The sequence below is a fragment of the Melospiza melodia genome, chromosome 28, assembly GCF_035770615.1.
Source record: "Melospiza melodia melodia isolate bMelMel2 chromosome 28, bMelMel2.pri, whole genome shotgun sequence".
Classification (NCBI taxonomy): Eukaryota; Metazoa; Chordata; class Aves; order Passeriformes; family Passerellidae; genus Melospiza; species Melospiza melodia.
In genome coordinates this window covers 2,092,090-2,106,146 of record NC_086221.1, presented here as the reverse complement: position 1 = coordinate 2,106,146, position 14,057 = coordinate 2,092,090, and positions in this window count along the sequence as shown.

The window sequence follows — 14,057 nt, the reverse complement described above, 5'->3', positions numbered from 1 at the left end:
TTACATTATATCGTATGACATTATATTGTATGACATTATATCATATCATATAATATCATATTATATTATATTATGTTATGTTATATATAATATATCATATATTACATTAAATTACACTCTATTATATTTATGATTCTGAGATTCTGTGATCCAGAATCACTTAGGCGGAAAAAGATTTCCAAGACCACCAAATCCAACGTGTGCCGAATCACCAGCTGGACAAGACCACTGAGTGCCACAAGCAGCCACTCCTTGACAATGTCCAAGGACAATGACTCTACCAACAACGGAGCCCCCATTTCCCTCCTCCACCCCAAGCAAGAGAATGAGTCAAAACTCTGGATTTGTGAATGTCCAGACTGTGGTAACAGCAGGGTGTTGGGGTAATACAGGAGAAGGTGGGTGTGCCCTGAAGAAACCACCCCCATCCCATGAAGTACCCACTCTGCAGAAGGAGAAAGGCAAGGAAGGATGAGCAGCAGAGGGGAGTTTTTATACCCTGACCACATCCCCCTTTCCCCATCCCCACTGCACCACCCTGGCTAGAGGGAAAGGGAGGAGGTGGGGATGTGAAGCTGAGCCTGGGAAAAAAAGTGGTTTAAATCTTGTCTTGGTTTCTCAATATCCAAACATATTTTAATTTGCAATAAACTAAATTATTTTTTCCAGCATCAAGTGTTTGCCCATGACAACTATTGGTGTCATGTGAAGATTATAGGAATTTGGCAGAAAATAATCCCCCTTTGTCCCAGCTGGTCCTCAGAGGGGCTGGGAGCAGCTGGGTTAAATTTCCAATCATGACCAGTTGGGCACCACAAGTCTGGTCTTGTGCAATAAGGACTTTCATAATCACAGATCCACAAACAGCAGGAATTATTTAAACAACAGAAATACAGGTTTGGAGTTGCCATTGATAAATGCACCAGCACCAATAGAATGATGATTGATGATGATGATGATGAGGATGATGTGATGAACAACAACCATGCCAATAATGATGTGCTAACATGGGTAATTATAATTGTGTGCAAAATGTTACCAAGAAGGTGTCCTCAGCTGGGAGGGGCGAGAGGAGAGTCACCCACTGATTCTCTCTAAGGTCCTCCTCCTCTCCAGGGTAATTTATATCCAACCCAATCATCCCCCTCCTATTTAATGTACAGCATGATCCAGGAAAAGAGTTGACTTATAAAGTCATCCACAGAATCCTGGAATCATTCAGGTTGGAAAAGACCCCCAAGATCATTGACTCCAACCTGTGAATTGTCTCCACCTTATCAGCCAGATCAGAGCACTGAGTGCCATGTCCAGGTATTCCTGGGACACCTCCAGGGATGGAGACTCCAAACCTCCCTGGGCAGCCCCTTCTAATGCCCTGACCAGCCTTTCCATGAAGAAATTCCTCCTCATGTCCAACTTGAATCTCCACTGGCACATCTTGAGGCTCAAGACACAGAGGTTTAGACCATCTTCTGATCTTTGTGGTTCCTGATACACCTAAAAAGTTATAATCTTTAGAGTTACTATTCCTTTATACAGTAAGACTGAGTTTGGAAGCTACCATGAAACCTGTGGTGGGCAGAGAGGTGTCATGGGGACACTTGGGAACAGTGTCTGGCATGTGACACAGGCAAAGGCGCCATGACCAGTCACAGTCTCTCCATGTCACTGCTCTGAGATGATCCTGCACTGATCCAACCCTTGGGCTGCATCAAGAGGTTACCTGGAGAAACACCTCACCATTTCAGCCAGGGAGGGAGCCTTTACAAGCCCCTGTGGGTACTTCTTGGCCAGCAACTTGTCGGTGGGATTTGCTTATGCCCAAACTCATGTTCGCAAACCTTTTTCCATTTTTCTACAACACCTGTAATCCGAGTCACAACCCAGAAGCACTGAACCATGAAATCATTTTGGTTGGAGAAGCCCTCTAAGATCATTAAGACCAATTGTTGACCCAGCACTGCCAAAGCCACCACTAAACTATATCCCCTGAACACCTCCAGGGACAGTGATTCTACCTGTGCCCTGGGCAGCCTGAGCCAGAGCCTGGCCACTCTTTCCATGAAGAAATTTTCCCCAATATCCAAATTAAACCTGCCTGGCACAGCTGGAGGCTGTTTCCTTTTGTCCTGTCCCTGTTCCCTGGGAGCAGAGCCTGACCTCTGGCTGTCCCCTCCTGTCAGGGGCTCTGCACAAGAGCCACAAGGTCCCCCCTGAGCCTCCTTTTCTCCAGGCTGAGCCCCCCAGCTCTCTCCTCCTTTCCTAAGAGGACTCATGCTCCATACTCTTCACCAGCTCTGTTCCTTCCTCTGGGCTTGAGAAGATAAAGTATCTTCTACTGGAGTATCTTAAATACTCCAGTAAACGAGTATTTAAGGAATATGAAGGTGCACAGGTCTGTGGGATATGATGAGATGCATCTATGGACCTTGGGGGAACTGGCAGAGGAAGTTCCTAAGCTACTCTCCATCACATTTGAGAAGTTGTGGCAGTTCAGTGAAGTTCCCCCTGAGAAGACCAGGCACAGGCAGGATTTGTCTAAGACACTGTGACTGTCACAACAGGAAAGGTGTGATCAGAGCAGGTCCTGTGGACCTGAGCCAACTCTCAGAGACTCACGCTCAGCCTCCCCTCTCGAGGAGGACTCAAAGGGTTGGCTGTGCATTTTGTGAATAAAACAGAATGAAAAATCTAATTTACATAAGAGGCTGCACCGGGTTAACTATGAAGGGAAGTCGATTGGGCCCCCTGGTTCTCTTTTTCCTCTCTTTCACTTTGTCTCACAAGCCCAGCTCGAGGAATAAGGTGGGATGTAAGCACTAGTAAGACTGTGCTCTTGTTCTCTTCCTCCCTCTTTTCTGACTTTATTTCACAGAACCACAGAATGTCCTGCGTTGGAAAGGACCCACAAGAAGAGTCCAACCCCTGCCCTGCACAGACCCCCCAACAGTCCCACCCTGGGCATCCCTGGCAGTGCTGCCCAAACACTCCTGCAGCTCTGGCAGCCTCGGGGCTGTGCCCATTCCCTGGGGAGCCTGGGCAGTGCCAGCACCCTCTGGGGGAAGAACCTTTCCTGATACACAATCTAAACCCCTGCTGACACTCCAGGATCCAGCCATTCCCTCTGGTCCTGTTCCGGTCACCACAGAGACGAGATCAGTGTTTGCCTCTTCCCTTCACATGGAAATTGTAACTGTGATTAGTCTCCTGTCAGTCTCCTCCAGCTGAACAGAGCAGTTGCCCTCAGCTGCTCCTCATATGTCTTTCCCTCAAGGCTGCTTACCATTTTTGTTTCCCTCCTTTGGATGCTCTCCAACAGCTTAATGTCTTTTTTATCTTGTGTGGCCAAAACTGCTCCCAGCACTCGAGGTAAGGACAGAGCAGAGCGGGACAATCCCCTCCATGCCCAGCGAGCCATGCTGGGCCTGATGCCCCCAGGACAGGGATGTCCCTCCTGCTGCCAGGGCACTGCTGGATCAGACCCAGCTGGCCACTGACCAGGACCCCTGGGTCCCTTTCCAGGCGCTGCTTTCCAGCCTCTCACTCCCCATTCTGTCCATACATATAGGATTGCCCCATCCCAGCTGCAGAATCCAGCACTTTCCCTTGTTTAACTTCATACATTTGGTGATTGCCCATCTCTAATTTGTTGAGGTCTCTCTGCAGGGCCTCCCTGCCTTTGAGGGAGTCAACAGTTCCTTCCCAGATGTGTATTATCTGTGAACTTGCTCAGTATCCCTTCCAGTCCTGCATCCAAGTCATTTATGAAGGTGTTGAAGAGCACAGAGCTCAGGCCCTGTAGAATCCCAATAGTGACAGGTCTCCAGTGTGATGTCACCTCAGTTATTGTTACCCTTTGTGCCTGACCCGTGAGCCAGTTGCTCACCCATTCCATGATGTTTTTATCCAGCTGTGGGCTGGACATTTTGTCTAGAAGGATCCTGGAAGAGACAGTGTTGAAAGCTTTATTGAAATCCAAAAATATTCCATCAACTGGCTTTCCTGGGTCAGCCAGGTGGGTCACCTTGTCATGAAAGGAAATCACATTTGATAAGCAGGATCTTCCTTTCATGAAGGAATGAATGACCAGTTTTCCATACACAATAACCTTCTCCATAACTTTACCAGGCACTGAAGTGACACTGCAGGTCTGTAGTTTTCAGGGTGCTCTGGAGTTGCTCCCTTGCTTTGCCTGGGCAAAGCATGCTTTTCACATTCCATCCTGTGCTCCTGTGCTCTGTGTGGAAGTTTGATGTGGAAGTTGGGAGATTGAGTAGTGGTACCATGGCTTGTGAGCAGCTCCTCTGAGGAGTTTGTTGTGAGAGTTGACAACTCACTGAAGAGAAGGGCACAAAATTAAGGGCTTGTAGCCACCACTCCTGTGGAAGTGCATTGTAAATATTCAAGAGCTTATTGGTCAACACCTTTGGAGTTTATACTCTAGACTCAGCTGGCTGGTTGCTGGAACTGAGGCAACACTACAATAAAAGCACAAGAGCTCCTTGACCTCTGTTCAGCCTGATGAGGATTTACAATCAGCCAACCAATGGGCCATGGGATCCCACAGCTCCCTCAGCTGCCCCTGGTGCTCCAGATCTTCCCCAGCTCCATTCCCTCCCCTGGACATGCTCCAGACCTTCGATGCTTCTCTGTCCAGGAGGGGCCCAGAACTGGACACAGCTTTACAGCTGCCTCACCAGAGCACCATGTTCTACCCAGTCAAAAGTTTTTTCTCCTATTTCCTTATTTTCCCACCCGGTTCCTAATCCTAAAAAATTAATGAGGTTAGGTGTCTGACTGAACTGGAAATACAGCATCCAGCATGTTCTGTACATCACCTGTCCAGCACAGACAGGTAAAGGCTTTGAGAATAAGTTTTTGCTATTTCCCAGGATCACTGTCTGCCAGCAGTATTTACTGCTGGTCCTTTTAGCTGAAGGATGCTAGCTGGTCTCTTGGAAAATTCAAATTCATTCAGATTTGGGTAATTTTTGCTAAGTCTTTCAACTCTCCTGAATTGGCAAAGTCCTCCAGCCTCTGAAGGTCGGTCAATCTTTGCCTTCCTCATTTATGAAATGCCAGGCTTAACAACCCCTCAGGTTTTTTTCATGGTCAGAAATTTTCCTCATGTTGAATCCCAACATGTGGAGAGAGGTCTAACTCAGCTTCCTCTAAATTCCTAACCACGGAGCGACAGGCTTCAAACAAACATTTTGGGGGAAAAATATTTCAGCTGACTGTCTCCCCTCCTGCCTGTTCATTTGGCATCATTTGGGTTTGACTTTGAGGTCTGGTGTCAGCAGAGACTTGTGTGCAGAGATGATTAGCTATTTATTTGTCAGATGTTGTTGAGAGTTTTTTGCAGATAAAGGAGTTTTTGTTAGACAATGGCCATATTCAGCTGATACACAATCCAGCCTGCTTGTACTGATGGACAATGGTCACGTGCACAAACAATGAATAATGGACATATTCAGAAATGGGGTTGGTATATCCTTGAAAAAGATACAAGAAGAAGAGTCATCAGGACTCAGCAAGTTCATCAGCAAGTTTGGGAAAGTCAGAAAAAAGTGAGTCATGGGTGGGCCAGACGACCACAGCAAGACAGGTGAAAAATTACATGATCCAATCAGCATTCTAATTTAGACGCGTGAACAGCCAGGATTAACCAATGTATTAGAGAGAGGCGTGTGGACAGTAGAGATTTATTATAAATATAGTCTTTTTAGGGATAATAAATTTGGCTTCACTGGATCATATTGGTCATGGTGTGTTGTCCCTGAACCTCCGCGTCCTGCAAGATGTTGGTCCAGTCTGCTCTCAAGAGGGTTGCTTTGCTCCTTGGTGTGCAATTTCAAATGGAAAAGCAGCCAGACAGATACATCCACTGCCTGTCAATAGGGATGCTGTGAATACTTGCTCTTGTCAAACTTGGTGCCACTGAGATATCATGAGATGGAAAATTGAGCTGTAACAGAACTAGTGCCAAAATTCACCTGGAGCCTTGAAAGCACCAAATGATGCTGAGCTGAGTTACCATGTGCTCCCTATTCAATATGTGCTACGTCAATTATAAACTATTACAGTTCTCAGTGCAGTATTTAGGACTGAGTCAACAATGCCAATCCTGTCCTACAAGGGCAGGGCTCCACCTCTTTGAGGACACATCTGAATTCATATTTTCCACCACGTAAAGCAAATTTGTATTTATAAGGTTGGAAGACTGGCGAAATTCACTGCCAGTTTTGCAGCTTGGAAAGGTAGAGTTGGCATTAGACACACAAAAACCTCATTTAGGGTCTTTAAACCATAAAAGCTGGCTGAGGGCAGGGTTACATGGGATATTGGGCAGACATTCTTCCCTGTGAGGGTGCTGAGGCTCTGGCACAGGCTGTCCAGAGCAGCTGTGGCTGCCCCTGCACCCCTGGCAGTGTCCATGGCCAGGTAGGACAGGGCTTGGAGCAACCTGGGCTGGTGGAAGGGCATCGCAGGGGCATGACTGGACGGGCTTTACTGTCCCTTCCCACCCTAACCAGGCTGAGATCAGTTGATCCCATTATTTTAATTAAAATTGGAATTTATGGGAGTTCAAAATAATTTTACATTCCACATTTGATTTCTACACATTAAGCAAATGAATGCTTGAAATTCTATTCAAGGCCCACCAAATCCTGAGTCATAGTGCTTGTTTTGTTCAAGATATTTCTTTGTCCAATTCCAGTCAACCACAAAGAATTAAAATTCAAAACTCATCCCAAGTTTGAAATGCCAATGGGCTGTTTGAGAATCCATCACCATCATGCTTAAAGTTTCAGGATTAAGGAAAACCAGTTGAGTAAAAAAGGAAAGTTACAATTTTGACAGGACAATTTGGACCATGAAAAAAATTAATTGTGGGAAAAAGTCCCATTTGGGCAAAAGGCCCAATTGTGGGCCTTGGCTCCACTGCCTCCCACTGGTGTTCACTGCACAGAGGAGGGTAATTATTGTTCCTGTTAATGAACTGAATAAGATAAGGAGTAAATTACTTGGAATTCAAAATCTCATTTTTAAAGTGATATCTCACTTAACCATGTAATGTAATGAAAAACATTAGGATACAGATCTCTGTGGTCTTGGAGTTTAGATTTAGCTCAGACAAAACATTTCTTAGACACCAAAACTCAGAAGATTTTATAAAGAACTATAATAAACTTATATGAAAGATTAATACCCAGAACTTCTCCCATCAGCAGAAACCTGAGAAAACATAGTTTAGTTATCCAGAAAAACACAATTAGTCTAAAACTCAGCCATTTCTCTCATAAACATCCATCCTAAACAAGACATTGCTGACTGGAGGACAGGCAGGTTGTCCTTCCCTCCCTCTCTGCAGCTGGTGAAGGTTCAAGGGCAGCACAGGGGCACCAGCCCTGCTCAGCTGGAGCTGTGGCTCAGTGCATTGGGCTCACAGGGAACAGGTTTGTTCTGAAAAGTGCTTCGCCAGCAGTTTATATACAGCCACGAACAGGACGGGACACCTGAAATCAGCATCTGGAGCTTTTACTTTCCCAGCATCAGTCTAATTACATTGTTATGACAATGGAGAAGAAAGATGCTAACAGCTCACTGATCAAACAGAATGCTAAAGAAACATACTCTTGCAACACAGCATAAGGCAATCTCAGTCCAAGTTTCAGCCAGTCACACATAGAGCAAAGGCATATTGACAGTAGTTCTATCCAACCATATGAAGCACATGTAACTGTGGGTAAAACAATAGCGGCCTGTTTTCTCATACAATGGTTCGTTTATAAGAGACAAAGCACAGAGCCCTATTGACATTTAACCTTCTAAATGAATACTTAGATATACTTTTTGCAACTTAGAAAAGCAAATCACATAGGCGTATTGCTCTATTTCTCACGTCTGCACTACAGCTTAGAAAACTTTTTCTACTGCCTTGGCATTTCACTGTCCTTGCTGTCTTTGGGGCCTGTCTTTTTCACAACTTTCTCAAAACCCTCTAATTTTATGGATTCCAACAAAGAGGATCATCCATGGGAGGCCTGGAGAGGTGGTTCTGGTTCGAGGCTCAGCCGTGGCCTCGCATCAAACACCTCCTGGCCAGGGAGGGCTGTGTGAGGCCCTGCTCTGCAGAAGGGAAGGTGTTGGGACACAAATGCTCCAGCACTGGAAGTACAGCACCACCGGGGTTGGTCAGAGCACAGCAGACACTGTGACTGGGGGAACCATATTGAGGTGAGGGGTGGGATTCCCTTCTGCTGTCACTGCTGGCAAAGTTCCAGCTGTCACCATCCAGGAGCAAGCCCTCAGGGATAAGGTTACGTAGTTGTTCCTATTTTCAGACTAGGATTTCAGTCCTTCAACACAGCCAGTAGAATTAGTTGAGCTGGTGAATGCTTTTAATCATAGAATCAAAATATTTTGAGTTGGAAGGAACCTGTCAAGTCCAGTTGCTATTTCTGCACAGGACACCCCTAAGAATCCCACCATGTTCCTGAGAGAAAAGGGACTTCCAGCAAGGGAAGAACCAGTCAGGTGGAGATGCAGCTGGGGCAGAGGGAGCCGGGCCGTCATGGCATATCCCATCCTCAGGGACACCACAGTGGAATACAGAGGTGCTGTGGAGCCAGTGCCACCCCAAAAGCTCTGCTGTCACCATCATGTGTGACATGGCAGGATGCAGGGAGAGCCTGGCTGCAGCTGCTCAGGGAGAAGCTGCTTTGGTCACCTTCCTGTGCCAAAGGAATTGGGGGAATAGAATCACAGAATGTCCTGAGCTGGAAGGGACCCACCAGGACCATCCAGCCCAACCCCTGCCCTGCACAGACACCCCAACAATCCCACCCTGGGCATCCCTGGCAGCGCTGCCCAAACACTCCTGGAGCTCTGGCAGCCTCGGGGCTGTGCCCATTCCCTGGGGAGCCTGGGCAGTGCCAGCACCCTCTGGGGGAAGAGCCTTTCCTGATACCCAGCCTGACCCTGCCCTGGCCCAGCTCCAGCCCGTCCCTGGGGTCCTGTCCCTGCTCACAGAGAGCAGAGATCAGAGCTGTCCCTCAGGAAGAGCTGCAGCCCCCCAGGAGCTCTGCCCTCTTATGGGAAGTGAAAGTTACCTCAATAGCCAGGAAGGCAGATAGCTCATCAACTCCACTGTTGGCAAAATACTAAATCAACTCTGAAAATGCTGAATTGGACAGGGCTTGGAGCAACCTGTCTAGTGGGAGGTGTCCTTAACCATGGCAAGGGGTGGAATGGGGTGAGTTTTAAGGTTCCTTCCAACCCAAACCAGTCTGGGATTCCATTAAAGGCTCCCTAGAGCACAAGTGACCCAAAAAGGTGACTTAATTCATGCCTTGTTCTCATTTCTGCCAACGGTGACTCAGGAAAGAAACTTAAAGCCCTAATTCACAACACCCAAATGAAAACTTTACAAGATAAATCTCATAAGGAAGCAAAAATGAGAAAGAATATCACCCAGGCACAAAGAAAAGCTTTGGGCATGTGGGTGAAGGGGTGAAGAAGCCAAAGAGGGGGGACAGGAGTGGTCGAAAAAAAAAAAAAATCAAACAAAATTGACACATTTCCCTCTGTAAGTCTCTGTCTGAAGTTTCTCTCATCTGCCTCATGATTGCCATGAAAGGACAGAAACTGGGATCACCGAAAAACGCCTCGGTTGGAATCCTGGTCTTGCTCGAGATGGTTGCTTGCCAAGATGCTGAGACCTGAGCAGAGCTTCTGGCCTGCCAAGCTACTGTTTGCAGGTATGTTTGCTGTGTTGGAACACTGAACCTAGTGAAAGGAGAAGGGGCACCTTGCTCTTCTTCGCCTGCACTCGCTTTCCCAACAATAGCCCTGGAATTTCCCCATCTCTCAGCTTGGCTGGACTTTTCTGGGGTAACCTTTGGTGGTCCCCACAGAAGATCCTTCATCTGTTCTACAACCACAGTGACATACGGACTGAGATGGGAGAAGCCTCTCCCTCAAGGACTGAGACAGGAAACCCCTCTATGGAGGAGCTCCCCCTCCTCCCAAGGACTGGGACTGAAACCCCCAACCCAGAGGAGGTGTGTGGGGGAGCTGACCTGACCAAAGCAAGATATTTGCCTGCAGATGTGACCATTGGACCAAGAAGACAACGGTTCTCGCCTACTGCTGAGAATATGGACCGTGTGTACCCTTTTTCAGTGCCTTCTCTCCCCTCAGAAATTTCAATAGACTATTCTTCATTGTACTTGATTCCCCCCAGTGATTCGAAGACCTGTTTTCCCCTTACCAAAAAAGGACTATAAAGAACCTCGACTTGACCAGTGTCTTCGAGGCCTCCCTGACATGACCAGGCGACTGGTCTCCGAAGGATTTTGTCATTCTACGTTTGGTACCTCCCTTTCTCTTCCTCCCTCTCTTTTCCCCATTCTTTCCCTTTTCCCCATTCTTTCCCTTTTCCCCAATCCTCCCCCTAACACAATTTGCTGTGGTTGCTCAATAAAGGTGCATTTGTCCTTGATTATTACTGCAAATCCCCTTTCCGTGTCAGTTTATTGCACTCTGAGACCAATTAACGAACCATCACGAATCCCCTTCGTAAGAACGGATCGTGACACCCTCCTATAACAGAAGAACCTAAGGTGACCCAAATCCAGCTGGAGTGGCTTTGAATCATGGCAGGAATGCCCAGCAAAGATGCCATTACTTGTCTCCACACCCCAGAATTCAGAGAGTTGCATCAGGTGCATTTTTGTGGGTCAGTATCTGAACAATTCCACATCAAATCCTGCTGCCGTCAAAGTCAGATCCCCTCAGCAGAGAAAAATGTGCAGAGACAGAAACACTCTGCTATTGCAGTCAAGAAAAATTATAAAAGAAAGGCCTCATAAAATCAGACCTGCTTGGTTGGATGGATGGCTGGCCTGTCATTGCTTCTAAGAGCAGCTAGCACTTTGCAGGTTCCCACGTGAAAACAATCCTGGTGTGAACAGTTCGTTAACATAACAATCTATTCCTGGGTGAAAAACAACTAGCACCTCCATAAACATTAAATCTATCACACCAGAACTAGTGAAGAAAATATGTAAACAATTTAAGAATAGAGAGATTTGATAGACAAATGAAGTACCTTTTACTAACCAATAGAGCAATTGCCAAGAAAGCTATTAATCAATTAGCTATTAACCAGTTAAAGTTGCACACGAGGTCAGTAAAAACTGTATAAAAATGAGTTGTGTGAAAAAAGAATTGGCTTTTTCCTGCATGAAGAAATGGAGTCTCGCCTGATTCATTCTGATACTCAGCCAGTAATTCATTTTTACAGAGCAAGTCTCTTGGCCATGAGACCACGAACCAGCTCAGTCCTTCCAAGTGGCTGCTGGAGAAAAGGACCTGGGGATGCTTGTCTGGCCATGGTGTGTCCAACAGGACCATCCAGTGACTGTCCCCCTTCATTGGTGAGGCCCCACCTTGAATCCTGGGGTCAGTTTTAAGCCACTCACTCCCAAAAAACCCCTGAGGGACTGGAGCATGTCCCAGGGAACGGAAATGGCGCCGTGGAAGGGTCTGGAGCACCAGGAGCAGCTGAGGGAGCTGGGGGAGGGCTGGAGGAAAGGAGGCTCAGGGGGGACCTTCTGGCTCTGCACAACTCCCTTAGAGGAGGGGACAGCCAGCAGGGTCAGGCTCCACTCCCAGGGAACAGGGACAAGACAAGAAGGTTCAGCACTGAACATAAAGACTTCACAAGTTGCCCCAGGGGAGATTTAGGTTGGGTATTATGAAAAATTTCTTTCTGGAAAGGGTGGTCAGGCCATGGCAAGGCACCCCCTCACCTGGGGCAGTGGTGGAGTCACCACTCATTAAAGTGTTCAAAAAGTGTGTGGATGTGGCACCTGGGATCATGGGTTAGGGCGTAGATGGCAGTGCTTGGGAAACATTTGGACTTGGTGATCCTAGAGGGCTTTTCAAACCTCAAGGATTCTGTAATTTTACCTCATTCAGAAACCTCTCCAATGCTACTTTGTCAGCCAGAAGCAGTGGTCAGACTCCAACTGCACTTGCCGTTTCTTGCTCAAACACAGCTCCTGCTCTCACAGCAGCTCCTTTGCAGGCCAAGTCCTTCCAACCACAGACGAGACCATGAAACTGCTTTGCAACAACAGAAGTTCCAAAGAGGCCTTGAAAGGTTGGTGAGGCCCTGGCACAGGCTGCCCAGAGCTGCTGTGGCTGCCCCATCCCTGGAAGTGTCCAAGGCCGTGTTGGACGGGGCTTGGAGTAACCTGGGATAGTGGAAGGTGTCCCTGCCCATGGCAGGGGTGGGACTGGATGTGCTTTAATGTCTCTTCCCACTCAAATCAGTCTGGGATTTCAAAATTCTGCTGTATTACACAGCCCCAGAATTCATTGAAGCTCAGGTAGAGCCTGCTACTTCAAGGTAGAAATATTCAGGAAAAAAGACCAGCTCCTTTAGGGTTTGAAGGCAAAGACTGTGCCTTGAAACACGAGGCAGGAGCCAGATCTGCATTCCTAGAGCCCCTGCACTGGGGCCAGACTGCAGACACATCATCACAGAATAAGCCAGGTTGGAAAGGACCTTTGAGATCATCGAGTCCAACCTGTGACCTATTATCTTACCAACTAAGCCATGGCACTGAGTGCCTCATCAAGTCTTTTCTTAAACACCTCCAGGGACAGTGAATACACCACTTGCCTGAGCAGCCCATTCCAATGCTGAACCACTCTTTCTGTGAATATATTTTTTTTTTAATATCTAACCTAAATTAACCTAAATTTACCATGGTGCAGCTTCAGGCTGTGACGTCTCATCCTGTCATTGGTCACCAAGGAGAAGAGACCAGCCCCCATCTGGCTACGACCATCTTTCAGGGTGGTCACTAGAGAGTGATAAGGTCCCCCTGAGTCTCCTTTTCTCCAGGCTGAGCACCCCCAGCTCCCTCAGTGGTTCCTCACAGGGTTTGTGTTCCAAGCCCCTCACCAACCTCCTTCGGACGCACTCAAGCATCTCAACATCCTTCCCAAACTGAGGGGCCAGCACTGGACACAGCACTTGGGGTGTGCCCACACCAGTGCCCAGTACAGGGGAAGAACGACTCCCTGCTCCTGCTGGCCACACCGTTCCTGATCCAGGCCAGGAGCCATTGGCCTTCTTGGCCACCTGGGCACTCTGCTGGCTCACGGTCAGCCAGCTGTCACCAGCACCCCCAGGGCCCTTTCTGCCTGGGCACTGTCCAGCCACTCTGTCCCCAGCCTGTAATGCTGCAGGGGGTTATTGTGGCCAAAGTGCAGGACTGGGCACTTGGATTTATTAAACTTCATCCTGTTAGACTAAACCCATCCATCCAGCCGTTCCAGGTCTCTCTGCAGTGCCCTCCTACCTTCAAGCAGATCAACACATGCTCCCAGCTTGGTCTCATGTGCAAATTTACTGAGGGTGGACTCAATTCCCTCATCCATGTTGTCAATAAAGATATTAAACAGAACTGGCCCCAGCACAGACCCCTGAGAGACACCACTGGTGATTGGCTGCCAGCTGGATGCAGCACCACTCACCACCACTCTCTGGGCCAGTTCTGAGCCCAGCACAGAGTGCTCCTGTCCCAGCCATGGGCTGCAGCTTTTCCAGGAGTGTGCTGTGGGAGACAGTGCCAAAGGCCTGGCTGGAGTCCAGGTACACAACATCCACAGCCTTTCCTGCATCCAGCAGGAGGGTCACCTGGTCATAGAAGGAGACCAGGTTGGTCAGGCAGGACCTGCCCCTCCTAAACCCATGCTCGCTGAGTCTGATCCTGCAGGCATCCTGTAGGTACCAGGTGATAGCACCCAAGATGACCTGTTCCATTATCCTCCTGGGCACTGATGTCAGGCTGACAGGCCTGGAGTTCCCCAGATCCTCCTTCCAGCCCTTCAGGGATGCTGTAAATCCCTTCAGGCACAGGAAGGAGCCCAATGGCAGAGGGAAGGAATGCCAGGAGGCTTTGGAGCAACAGATCTCCCCAAAGAAACCACCCTGGAATTCTACCTTCCACAAAGGGGGAGGCAGAAGGCCTTTT